Source organism: Haliaeetus albicilla, chromosome 4 (assembly GCF_947461875.1).
Source record: "Haliaeetus albicilla chromosome 4, bHalAlb1.1, whole genome shotgun sequence".
Classification (NCBI taxonomy): domain Eukaryota; kingdom Metazoa; phylum Chordata; class Aves; order Accipitriformes; family Accipitridae; genus Haliaeetus; species Haliaeetus albicilla.
Genome location: NC_091486.1, coordinates 41844964 through 41858719, shown reverse-complemented (window position 1 = coordinate 41858719; position 13756 = coordinate 41844964). Strand labels below are relative to the sequence as shown.

The following is a 13756-nucleotide window of genomic DNA, read 5'->3' as shown; positions in this document are numbered from 1 at the left end:
TGTCCAGTGCTTGAAGGGTCTTTTGTAAGTGGTCCCACAGCGAGAGGGCAGCAGTGCCACTGTAGGTGCTGGCCGTGAGATGTGATGCTTGGCTAAAGCTCTGCTCACGTTACAGAATAGGGGTGAAACAGTACAGCCCTCCTGCCTACATATATGCTCTTTTGCTAATTTGGCTGTCTTCTTGCTGGCTACATTTCTGCGGTTGTGGAAAGAGTTTATAATGCATCTGTGGTCCTTAAAGATTCTCTGGCTCCCTGTTTCTCTGGAGTGAAGGGTGCTATTAAATATAGCCTCCTACCAAATTCCAGTGACTAATCACACACAGACCATAGTCCCAAACCAGCCATGACTCAGACACCAAAGACCCTCTGAGTAACGCTGCAGGAAGAGCTAACACGCTTCTTCCCTGGCCTTGCACAGGCAATGGGAATGCTGAATAAGAGCAAACCAAATAACACAAGGGTGGTTCCTGAGACAAAAAAAAAAATAGGCGCCTGTAGTCACTAGGTATTGTCCAATGTTAATGCTGAACTTTCACATGGCCACAGCTGAAGAACAGTGAAGAGACTGAACATAGATGCTGTAAGGGTCTGGTGCAGAGTCAGCTGGTTGGCAGCGTGATAAGAGAAGTTCCCATCATGAAGCTTTCCTTTATGTTTAACAAGATATTTAAGCATATACCTCAGGGCAGAGAGGAAGTCTTGGGCCCAGTGACACAGTGTTTAAGCTTAGGCGTAAGTCTGAGCATCCTACTGGAGTAATGCTTTGGATGAGAGTTAAAGGATGAGTTCCTGATTGAGCTCTTTCCCACTCAGAGATACAGTTTTCATCTTAGACTTCTTATGTTCTTTACAACTGAACCCTGCCTTCCCCTTTTAAAATAATTTATCTTGAATAGCAATGTACTCAGTCATTTCAACCTGCTCCTGTAATGTTTGTGCTTGCTGCAATTATTTTTGTACATTCAAAAGGGTCATTTATTTCTCCGATTGTACCCAAATAGTAAAGGACACATTGAAATGGATAGCGTACAGGTTTTTTTCAAAATCATTTGAATACAAGAATGAAGATGGAGAGTTTGTGGCAAGTTGCTGTGTTTATGAACAAATGGGCTCAAAGGAATTAGCTTCCCAAAGCAATTGCAGCTGTTTAAAAGTCCTTCTAAATGCTTCTGGCTTTTCTGAACACATTCTTATCAGTATGTTTATTTTAAAAAATACTCTTTTGTCTACTGAGAAATGTCTATTCTGGTTTTTTTTTCAGAACATGAAGTTTTGAAACTTAAAAAAAAGCCCCCGTTTATATACTAAGAACAATCAAGATTTTCTTTAAGAAGGTGCTTTCCTCAAAGTTTTTATTTTGTTAAGAACATGGCATTCAGAGATGAGGCTGGATGCATAGTTTTGTCATGTTTATGAAGTCATGAAAACATCTGGATACATTATGGAAACCCTCAACCAAAAACTTTTTGGAGTCTCTTTTTTATGTAATCATCCAGGCTTATTCCACTGAACTATGTATTTATTGGATTTGGATGGAAGATGAGATAAGAAGCAAACTGATATTGTTGAATTTAAGTGTATTGTTAAGATTGCATCACTTTAGGGATGTTAAATTGTGAATGTTAATTGTGTGCACTTTTCAGTACATAATTGCTACTTCTACAATTGATTCACAACAATCATGCTCATCAAACAAATCAACTAGAGAGCAATGTCTCTTCAATGTGTACTTAAAACAATATTGTGGCATGCCCTTTTCCTTTTTTTAAGTGTCAGAGAGCAAAGAAACAGAGTAAACTGTGTGCATGTCCCTGAGTTTGCAATGCCTCACTCATGCTTGACTTCATTAGCATCAGTTACTTAATTATGAAGTGGGAATATGTTTGTAGAATGAAATATAAAGGTTTTGTTTCTGTTGAATTTTTTTTCAGAAATTTAAAAAAATTTTCTAGTGCTTTCAAATACCTTCATCTTTTTAACACCCTCCTTTATCTCATTATAGTCTTCAACTCTGGGAAAATTATAGCCCCTTGAAAGTTAATTTAAAGAAAAACTCCCCCTCTGCTTCCATAGACATCAGAATGAAGACACTGGACAGCATATCTGTGCAGGCCTGACTGCTTCATTTGCCACTAACTTTTCAGTGTTTCAGTTTTACTTAAATCTCTTCTAAATAGCAAAAGGAAAAGTCAAATAACAGTAATAAAACCTGAGGCACCACTTAGTATGCACTGTCGCAGGATGAAGAGCTTCACGCTGGCTCTGTTCCTGTGTATCTCTATTGCTGCTAAATACCAGTGTATGGAATAATGCAACATGTGGTGTATCAATGACCTGTCCTTATTATCATTCACCTCTCTCCAGTCTTTGTCTCCTATAAAATTATTGATAATGTTTTTAACTGTTCTTGAAGTCTGATATGTTATAATACTGTTACTTGCAGATGTGCTGATACCCACTCTGTTAAGAATAGCTGTATTAGGTGGGCCCAAGGGTCCATCTTGCCCAGTATCGTGTCTACAGCAGTGGCCATGAGTGGATGCCTGAAAAGGGTGAAGCTTAAGGTTGGTATATGTGATATTTCCCCCTTACACTCTCCTGTCCTTCAGCAGTTTTCAACCCAGGAGCTACTTGAGTCTATTTATCTCCAGGTTCTTATATTTTTTACTACTATGTCTCTGCCTTGAAATTTTTCAGATATCACAGATATACGTAGCAGAGTGTCTATTTCCAGGCTGAGCAGAAGAGTTCAATTAAGCTTCTTATTAGGGTGACTTTCAGTTTTCCCACGTAACAGTGTCAGAGCAGGTTAGTCTGTAATGAGAATTACACCTCTGTAAGTATTTCCAAAGAAGCCCCTGAAGTAAACTACTTGAAATGATACAATGAAAGAAGAATGTGATAGCTATAATTTCTCCCTGTTTGCAAGGCCAAAAGAAGCTGGAAGAGAAAGGAGGAATGCAAACAGAAATATACGGGAATATGACCGTTGATGACAGTAACTTTGTTCTTCGTGTTGGGAAGTTTTCTGCTATCAGCCTGCTTCAGGACAGCTGGTGACACCTCGGGTTTCCTGCATACACAAGTCATTCACTGGATTCAACACAATGAGTGAGACCCTCAGTAATCAGTAGAGAAAGACTGATAGCAATGAAATGGTGCCAGTTTACACCAACTCATCTTTGGTTCTAGGGTTAGTCTCTGCTTTTGTTTCTTTTGAGCCAGTGCTGAAATTGCTAATCAGTGAAGGAGCTAATTAGTAGGACAAAACACTTTCATGGAGCAATTATTTCCCCACTTTCCAACACTGCTGATAGTGTTGGAAAAGGCCATGTTTTCTCTGTGGTCTCCAGGTAGCACACAGGTTTGAAGTGTTTCAGTTTCTTGCAATCCAGATATACAATGGTGTAACTGTCTTCAGTTGTGCTCTGCAGGAAAAAGAGGTGGTCAAAGAGTACAAAGGCATTCCTTACTACAAGGTGGGACGTAACCTGGGATGCTTTCCAACAATCTGTGCCTGAAACTGAAGCCAGCCAACGACTGGAGGAGAGTTCCCAGTTTCTTGAAATCCCATGTCTTAATCTAGGCTTGGGGGGGTTGCCGGACTGTGACAGCTAAGGGAGACCAGAGCAAAGATAACTGCTACCTACAAAGCTGCTGTGGGAGAATGGCTTGTATCTGAGCTGAAAACAGGTCAGAAACTCGCAGATCAGTGCCCAGCAGCAGCCATGGGAGAAAGCAGCTGAAAGCAAACAAGCATTGGTTTTACATTGTTTCCAAGAACTGGCTAGGTCACCTCCTTATCTGTGATTTATGTATCTCCAGAATAGGCTGCTCAAAGATCTGGATGAGAGGACTCACCTTATATGCTTTTTTACTACTACGAACTGCAATAGAAGGAAATTTGCCTTGCGATCACAGAGTTGTTACATGTGTATCTATTTCTGTCAAACCCAGTGGGAAAACCTTTGGATCCCATTCAGCAGGTGGAGAGTGAGAAGACTCAGTCACTCAGCTGCTCAAAGATCTGGATGAGAGGGCTCACCACCTTGGAATTAAAGCTGGGAAATGCTTTTGGAAAAACAGAACATGTGCTGGATGAGGATAGTGTTGTCCCTCTGGCCTGGCAGGTTTGCGGGGGGGGGAGTGTCGATTAAGAGGAGAAACTGATTATATTATTTGGAGAGAGGTATTCCTTGGAAGAATCATGATTTACTTACACGGCATGTACGTGATGTCCTGTTGCTATGATCTCAAAAGAAACAAAACAGTTTCCTTGTCAGAAATCTCCAACTCTCTTCAGCAGGCTCTGTGCCTCAAAAGCTCTGTCTGCCTTCCTCCTTATACAGGTATGCCTCCTGCTGCTTCCTTTAGGCTTTCTCTTTTGCTTAGGTACTTGAAAGACACAATGCCTTGTCTTTATTTAGGTCTGTGATTGTCTGTGGATCTCAGAGTCAGACGTTACCAGCTTCCAAAGTAATTGTGTGTTTATAATATTCTGGAAGGACGGAGATTTAGCTCTGGAGTAAAATAGATGACATTTCTACTGACTTTTCTTTTGCATCTCACTCTTTGGACTGTGTATAGCTTTTCTACTTTTCACCAAATGGTAGATTCTTCACCCCTTGTGGACTTTAGAATAAGATCGAAAGATAGGCATGATGAAGGATAATTAGATTAAAACCAGTGTTTGGTTGAGGTAATGTGGTGCTTCCTTCTGGCCTTAGTCTCTGAATTTATAACTGAAGGACATGCAGTGCCTAGTGTCAAAGCTGTCGTGGAAAGTAGATAAGTGTGGAGGACAAGAAGAATGTAACACTGAATTACAGGAGAGAGAGTATCCTATAGCAGGGTGGGATAATCTGGTCCAGGTGGGAGCACATGTGCTATCCACAGTGTCTCAGAGCACAGTTATTGCATGAACGATGTTACATGACATTATTGCATGAGTGGACTATGCTCATTCATTTCAGCTCTGTTCTTAGGGCTGACAATAGTGAGAAATTTTATGCCAACCACACCTCCCTGGGGATTTCTTGGCTGTTTGTGTAATCTGTAATCCTTTATATACTGGGCCAGATGATCTCCAGCAATGTGGGGCTTCCCCTTCCTAGGGCGGCTGCTGTTTGCTCCGGGATTTCTCAGCATATTCAGGCAGCAATGAGTCTACCTCTTGCATGGAAGGCTCAGATCTACTCTGGATGCACAAATTGATTGTATGGCATATGCGCAGCCCTCCGAGAACTGGTTTTCACTGAGCTGCCATTCTCCATTGTGCAGGTCTGTCACATATTTGCTGAAATCTTTGACTAATGGAGAGAATCTTAAATGCCTTTCAGACTCAGTCTGTGGGCAGGAGAAAAGCATAAATATGAAGAAATTTGACCATATCTGACAGACTGTAAACTGTGACTGATTTATATTCTGTAGTGTGACTGGGCCCTGCCTGAACTGCAATAGAAGGAAGTTTGCCTTGCGATCACAGAGTTGTTACATGTGTATCTATTTCTGTCAAACCCAGTGGGAAAACCTTTGGATCCCATTTAGCAGGTGGAGAGTGAGAAGACTCAGTCACCAAACTTAAGAGTCCGAGCAGAGCTGGTTACTCTGTCCCAGTACATACAGTATTTGACACAAAGATTGATTTCTGCTGGCTCACTTACTGGGGATTTTTTTTTGTTGTTGCATGTTGCAAAATCATGGCCTGTTAATCCCCTGACAGCAACTTCTATTCTCTGCTGTGCACCATGGTGTGAGCTAGACCTTCATTACTCTCAACGTGTGATGAGGAATGGGCAGTTTCTAACCTAATTGCGTGGTCTTGGTCTCCTCCTTATCATCATTCCTAGGTTCCGTAGGACATTTTTCCAAACATCTCATCTCTTACATATGGCCTGCAATGGGGGACAAGATTTTCATAAACCCTTAGCAGCTGTGAGACATAAGATGGGATTTTTCCAAAGCACTTACCCTATGAACTCCACTTCTCTTGAAATAAGTGGTGAATGATCTCCATTTCCGTCGGTCAGGGTTAGAACAACAATAGGAGTTTTGTAAAATCCCACAGATGAAGCCAAGATTTTGGCATTCACCATCCTGAATGAATTCTCTTTAAAGACAAGAAAGAAAATCCCGACAAGAGACCCTAAATGAACATAAAATTTTCCCCATTCATTTCAGCACGCAACGTGGGAGCAGAGAGCTCTTGTGAACTTGCCTGAATGTTCCTGCCTGTTTATCCTATAAAACAGATACAAACCAAATGATCTGAACAAAAGTTGATGAACTTTTCAGATAGGTAAACGTGTAATCTTCAGTTAAATGAAACTTGGCCTTGAAGTATCAAGACTTTTTGTGAATGGCCTCTGCTCTAAAGTAGAGATTGTGACATTTTTCTTAGGCGAAACAGGTTTCTGCTAAAATTATCACCAGTAGCAACCCTGGCCCTGAAATCTGTCATTAGGCTGTAGAGTTAGTTACAGAATTCAGGTCACTAGTGGGTATAGTATTTGGTGGATACGTTCACCAGTTCAGTGGGTGTAGCAGCTACAACCTGTGGTCTAGACTCCCACCAGAATTCACCCCAGGCTGACTCAGCTGCCTATGGTTGTCTTCTCCATTGGCTTGAGGAATGACAGCCAGCAGGGTATGATGCTGTATCACTTCCTTGCTGCGAGCCAGCCCAGAGGGCCATTAGGCATGTTTGACTGGGCCCAGTTCTGGGAGAAAGGCTGAACTTCAATTTCATTGCTCCTGGGGCCTGTTCCCTGAGGCCTAATGTGATGTTGTATCCCCTCAAAAAGAGGTAATACAGCCTTTTCCTGTAGCTGATTAAAATAATTCAGTATCCTCAATATCACCTGGCTTGGCAAAATACTGAAGTTTGAGTGAAAACTCCATTAAAGCCAACTTTTATTTAAGTTCTCCATCTCCCAGATGTATCACTGTAAAGGCTCCAGCTGTCTAAGCAGGCAGAATAGAGCTGCCGCTCCCTGTCTGTGTGCAGTGTGTGTTCCTGGCTCTGCATGTCTGTGTGGTAAAAATAGACATATTTTAAATCTATTGGAAATATTAAGGGCTTAATTATCATCTGCTTTGGAGCTTTTTTCAGCCGAGACTAAAGAGATATGAAGAATTTGGCTGCTGTTCTCTGCTCCTGCACCACCCAGCCATAAAGAGAGCTAAAGCAACTCGGTGGCTACTGTATTTTTAGTGGCCCCTCTGGCAGGAAGAGATTACAGGGAATGCAGCTACCTCAATACCCCCTTGTTCCAGGCATGTGTCTGTCTGTCCCCAACAGACCCCTTGGCTGTGTGCATAGCTGTTGTAGGAGCTAGCTTTATATGAAAGAGGGAAAGAAAAATCTATTTATAGGCAGTCTAAGCGGCACATTATTCAAGGCTAGGTTGTTGACTCATGCCCATCTGATATCATTTAAAGGGTTAGATATTGCCAGCGAACAAAAATAAGAGCTGTTACTCCCTTCTAGTCAATAGAATTAACTGTTCTTAAGCTGACATTTGCTTTACAGCAGAAGAAGCATTGTGTCTCAAGGGTCCTGTTATAAATATATATATTGCTGAAAATGTGTTAATCCGGATTTCCATGGGATTATGGTGATGGAAACAGAAATACGAGGGCAGCAAAACTGGCAGAGAGCCTTCAGCTCTGTTGTCTGTCGCTTATGTTCATGTCTTAAAAGGATCTGCAGAAATCAAGGGGGAAGGAGACAAAAGGCAGCCTTGTTAACGCCAAGTGTTCCTTCTTTTCCACGGTAGAGTCTTGGAAAGGCCCTTCCCTCCTCCCCCTCATCCCAGCCTGTCTCAGGAGTGTTCTCTTTGTTAAACAGAAACTGTTCTGTTTCCTGTCTGTCTTGGGCCATTGGCTTTTGGCATCAGTTTTCAAGCCCTCAATCACTCTCTGGGGATGCGCACTGGAAAGCTGATGGGAACTGATTGCCTATCAGCAGCTGAGATGCAATTCTTGGCTTCACTATTCTTGGGAATCACAGTGTACAGACCTGGAGAGCATCATGCACATAGCCTAAGAGACCAAGCACCTCTCGTGGGCTGAGTGCATGAAATCCTGAAGCAAATGCTTATTGCAAACTTCAGGGCATGAGGGAGGTGGGAGGGAAAAATACCAGCTCATAAAGCTTTGCCTGTTGGCTCAGGAGCAGGGAAAGAAATACAAAAAGAATGAATGTAGTTCCTTTTCTTTTAGGTCACAGCTGAAATTAACCATGAGATATTTAACACTGAAGTGGAGGAGAAAGCTGAAAAACTAGGAGAGCAACTACTTGAAAACTGGTGAGCCAAATGTCTCTTTCCAAAAAGAAAGTTGCAGGACTTCCTTGGTGTAAGGTTGCACTTATCAAAAATATCCTTGTCTTTCTTTTGCACAGCTGGGGTAAAGAAACTGAGGCCAAGGCTCCAGGCATCCTGCTTGAAATGTAGCATATGGGGAGATGCATCAGGCAGGTGGGGAAAACTGGCTGTGAAACAGGCCTCCCATATACACCTTACACTGTGGCTGCTCTGGGCCAGGTTGACTCTGTGAAACCCTAACAGAAGCCATAGATGAGAGAATGGGAAGACAGAGCTGAACTCCTCCTTACAGCTGCTTTAATTCCCTTTGCTGCCCAAGTCTGACCATGATGGCCATCATGTCCCATTGAAGGGATACTAATACCTGCTCTTTAGAGAAGGCGCACCCTTTGGCTCAGAGTAGTGGCAATGGTACCTTGATTGCACTGTTATAATCAAGCCTAATCAACACCAAATAGTGTTTTGCCTCTAGAACAGTTTGTATATATCATGATAATAATAGTCATCTCAGAAATATTCCTGGAAGTGTTTTTTTTTTTTTCCCAAATGAGGATGGGGGCAGAGAAAATGGCATTCGTAAGAGTCAATACCCTAGTTGATCCCAACCCTTTGTGGGGTCTGGAAATACTTCTTTAAAGGGCTGCTCTGTCTCAGTAGATGCATTAATCAAAATTTAGTCTGCTGCTCTTCAGGTTAGAACTGACTATGCTGGGCTGTGCTTTTTCTATCTAACTAGGAAACTTATCCTGTACCTGAAAAAAAAAAACCAACTACCCTTCCCTGATACAGATAAATTCCTTTGTAATAAAAACACATTTTCTTTTTCTGACAAAATGAGATTTTTTCATGAGGTGAGTGGGAGAAAACTGCATCCAAAAACACACAGCAAGAAAGCACATCTCAAGAATATAGGCAAAGTAGTCATCAACAATTAGAATAGTCTCTTGGAGATGGGCCTGAAATATCAAAAAAGCCGCTGTCTTTGTGATATGTTGATTAATGATGTGCTAATAGCTGAGACATGTCTGTAATAACTAATTGGTTTTAAAAAAAGCTAAGCAGAGCCAGGATCCTCTTTGGACTGAAAAGGCATTTACAGTTTGTCAGCAAGGCAGACATTAGGATTGTACCCAGCAGCTCTGGTAAATCACAGCCATGGCTCAGCAAAGCCCAGAAAGCACATGCCTAACCCTACCCTTCCTCCAAAAAAACTTGTGATATATATAGACAAGACAGAGCAAAAGAAATATTGCTGCTATTGGAGAAAGGGGTAAAGATGAAGTGAGTTGGCCAAGTCAGGCAGGAGGCCCATGTCAGAGCCAGGAGCTGAAATCACCTCTCCTGAGGATGGTCTTTAATGTTGTTGGCAAAGGCAGGCTCCCCTCTAATCAAGAACTGACCTCCCTGCAGCTCCTTGTGTGAGATCCCCGTGCTCCATAGGACCTGCCACTTGGATCCAGCTTCTTACTTTTATCTTTTTTGCTTGTCTGCCCTTGGTCAGCTTTCCGAGTGGACCATGCTAGAATAAGCATCACCAGTGAAAGGCTTTGAGAGGGCTTTTCCTATTGAAAAAAACAAGCAAACAAACAAAAAAACCCCAACCCACAAAAAACCTTCTCTGATGTTCTTTTTAACCCAAAGTCCCAGAAAAGTTTAATGCCAGGGTGGAGGACTAGGTTGTGCAGTGTGGCCCAAAAGGTGGGGAGGAGAGGGAGAGCAGGAATTAAACCTGTGGCATGTAGTGAGCAGAGACCCCAGCACAGGGCAGGGACTTCCAGGATCTGCTCTGCAAAACCCAGGGGGAGTGGATGAAAGCTCAGCCCTGACTGCAGGCAGGAGGGATGGAGTTAACTGAAAACAGAATTTCACCTCTTTGCTCTTCTGCTCCTCCCTTTTAGGAAATCCTTGAAGAAAGGAGCTGGTTTTACAGAAACAGAGGTGGCCCTAGGAGTTTGAGGGGCTGCGAGGACAGACTGCTTGCCTGCCTGCCTGCTGAAGCCCTGCACCAGAGGCAGAGGCTGTTCCCTGGAGTAAAGGAGGTGAGTGAGCAGGCTGAGCCAACACTGCTGTGTTTGATGGTGGTGAGGAGCATGTCAGCAGCAGAGACATGAAGTGTGCTGAGCAGCAGTGGAGACCACAGGGTGGCCATGCCTGAGCAAGCTCCCTTCCTGCCAGCTCAGCTGTGTTCAGCAGGAGGGCTCAGGCCCTGGGCAGTGAAGCAGGTGCAGGTCTGCATCCTGTACAAGCAAGCACATTTCAGTGTGTTGATAACAGACCCCATTCACAGGCCGATTGTTGAGAGCAAGAGGCAGAAGGAGCAGTGTGAGAGGCAGTAACTTAAAATGGGACATTTTCAGAGGAGCTAGTCCAGTCCACCCTGCCCCAGGATGTTCACCTTACAGATAGATGCTTTTCAGTGGGGATGCAGTCCCTGCCTAGTTGCATTTGCCCAATCCCTGACCTTTTAGGTCAGTGGGAAGAGTCCCAGGCAGTCAGTAGGCTTGGGAAAAAGCCCCAAATGACAGAGGAAATTAGACTTTGGGATCTTTAAACTGTTATTGCTGTTTGACTCATGGCTGTGGGTATTTTTCTCTCTGTGCAGCTGTTGGGAGAACTGGGGGTGGCTACTGGGAGATGATTGAATACATGTGACGTCCCTGAGGTAAAACTGCTCTGTGGTGAGGCCTTTAAAGTATTACAGCAATCCTAACAACCAGCAACTCTGACAGGCACTGCTGTCTTGCAGGACTGTTTCTGGGGGAGCAGACATTGGATCTGTTGTGAAATTCCTTGAGTTATTTGTGCAGTGATAGCACCCACCGCCCCGAGCGTTACGTGAGCAAGGTCAAAGGGATGGTCTGTTGCCCTCAAGAAACTTACTGCTTACGAAAGAAATAAGAAATAGAAATAAAGGGGCTGTTGCAAGTTTTAAATCCTAAAAGGAAGAGGATTGGTCAAATGTTGGTGGTGAAGACCAAGCTCCTCTAGCTGCTTTTAGGTGCTTTCTCAAATGGGGCTGGCTCTCTAAGGAGGGTTTTAATGAAGTGAAAAGGAGCTCATCTGCTCCAGAAGTTAGGACTGAGGGTCACCCCATCCTTGTTGGCCAGGTCCTCTATCACTTGTACAGAGAAAGAGAGGCACTTAGCCTCTGACTGCTGTCAGGCTGCAGCTAAGGAAGCCGCATGGCTGTGCTGCTCACAGCTGCTGGCTCCTTTCTCTTCCCAGCTCTGCTTCTAAGAGGGGTCAGAGTCAGGGCAACAATCAAAGTGCCAGGGAAAACTGTCAGTGGTGATAGCTGTAGTTTCTCCTCCATCTGCAAAGCTGAAAATGGAGAGAGACCAAAAAAAAGTCTGAAACCCCATAATGGTGATGATAATCCCCAATTCCCTCATAGTCAGTCTCATCTCACCCCACCCTTTACTTTCTTCTCCAGAAGGAAAATGTTTCCCCAGCATTGCTGGCACCCTTAGCAGGACAGATCCGGTGCAGGAAGTGTGTTGGGGGTCAGGCAGGGAGATAGCATGAAGGGCTGGGCTGGGATGCTGGGTTTCTTTCAGGACAGTGAGTTCAGATCATTGCTCTGCCAGAGGTTTTTTCCACGTGACCTTAAACCTGCGTTTTAAACCCGCCTTTTAAACCCCTTTGCCTCAATTCTCCAGCAATTAAATGGGATAGTACTTTTGTCTGTAGCTGTTTGGAGTGTAAGCTCTTTAAGGCAGAGGCTGCTCCTTGTTCTTGTGTACATCTCCTAGCATGCCTGGTGCTGGCTGTAACTGCTCCTGCAATATCCCTTTTAATGAGAGAGAATGAGAACATGTCCTCTTCTCTCTGCTCAGGATCAGCCAGTTCTTCCCCTTTAGGTTTGCTATCACAGCAGTTGCACCACAGTCAAGAAGACAGGATTTGACTCTAAATTGTCCAAGTGTGAAAGCACAGCATGTGTTGTACTGGTCAACCTTGAACTTCACGCAAATCCATTGCCTGAGCCGGAGGGGAACACAGCAGCTTCCCCAACATATGTCTAAATAGAATTGCCGCACAGTATAAATTAGCCAGGCACATTTACAAAAAACATGAGGCAGTCTCTGCTCAGAGAGGGAAGTCCCTGAAGGCTGTGTCTCAGCCCACAGCATGCCTTGGGACAGGCTGTGTGTATGCTGAGCATCTGGGTCCCTCTGGACCGCTGGGCTCTCACTAGCAGAGCTGGCCATAGGACTCTGAACAGGTGTTGCAAATTTTGCTCCTTCTTTTTTACAAGAAGGGCAAGACCAGCTGTTATGGTCTGAGGTCATTAATGATTTCCAGGATTGCCAGGAAATAGAAAATACTTCTGCAGCATACAATGTGTAGGGCAAACAAATAATATACATACACATGCAAGAAAACAGACCAGGGTGTAGTATTTTATGAAATATTACAGTGGAGTGGCTTCCAGCAGTTTTGCCTTAGGAAGCTGCACAGCTGTTTCAAGCTCTTGAGCACTTGGGGAGATGATCTGTATTTGCATGACAAAGGCAAAAACAACATAGTTCTCTACATTACTTCTTTCTTGGTGTGCCATGCAGGGGTGCCTTCCAGCTCCTTGCTCAGAGAGGGGATAGGACTGCCTCTGCCTGCAGCCAAGGATCTCTGAGGTGTTACCTCGTCACTCAAACCCACCTCTTATCTGGAGAACTTGGTGTTTTGGACTGTAGCCCAAAAAGCCAAATGAAAGCCTGCTGAAGCCAGTGGGAATGTTTCCATGAAATGCTCAAGGGTTTGCCTTGGATTTCATTTTCTTTCTGCAAATCTGACCCAAAGCCAGTGGAATGACTCTGTTTTGGGATACTCACACTGTCCCTTAGAGGAGTGTTTCAGAGGTTAGGAAGAGCTCGCTTCCAGACGGGAAGCAGGGCCCTACCAGGAGCACGTGGGGTCCCATGGACCTAATCACCCCTGAAGCCTTATTGAAGTGCTTTTATGGGGCAGGGTCACTTAGCACTGCTGTCAGGCACTTGGGTACAAATCATCTGCTGCTCCCAAGGCAGCTATGCGTGCTTGGAGGTCAGCTGCGACGTCCTCTGCTCATGCAGTTTTGCAACTGGCCATCAACATCTGCCTCAAGGAAGCCGTTGACTTCTCTGGGACAGGCAGGATCAGGCTGTACTCCTAAATCAGTTATCAGGAGTCTCACTCAAGTGGGAGGCAAAAGGGCTTGTGATAAAAATGTCTGGATGTTTCATTTGTGGCTGTCGTGGTTTCAGCCCAGCTGGTAACAAAGGACCATGCAGCCGCTCGCTCACTCCTCCCGCCCCCCTCCGGTGGGATGGGGGGGGAGACGGAGGAGAGAAAAAAAAAAACCCTGGAACCTCGAGGGTTGAGATAAAGGCAGTTTACTGGGACAACACAAAGAAATTACAACAACAACGACGGTACTAATGAATGAGT

The 13756-nt window shown here is 44.1% G+C and overlaps 1 long non-coding RNA gene across 10 annotated transcripts in view; it reads left to right on the top strand.

Annotated features, from left to right (window-relative positions):
* Positions 1-2424: 2424 nt before the first annotated feature.
* LOC104316868 (uncharacterized) overlaps positions 2425-13756 on the top strand; it is a 48504-nt gene continuing 37172 nt past the window's right edge. For 3 of the 10 annotated variants that reach the window (XR_011324435.1, XR_011324436.1, XR_011324430.1), the window contains exons 1-6: positions 2425-2566; positions 2700-2810; positions 2932-3195; positions 6183-6300; positions 8226-8311; positions 10228-10368. This is a non-coding gene — a long non-coding RNA (uncharacterized lncRNA). Of the gene's footprint in view, positions 2567-2699; positions 2811-2931; positions 3196-4016; positions 4133-6182; positions 6301-8225; positions 8312-8406; positions 8483-10227; positions 10369-13756 lie in introns of those variants that run through there. The other 7 variants (XR_011324440.1, XR_011324434.1, XR_011324432.1 and 4 more) reach the window with 6 other exon arrangements.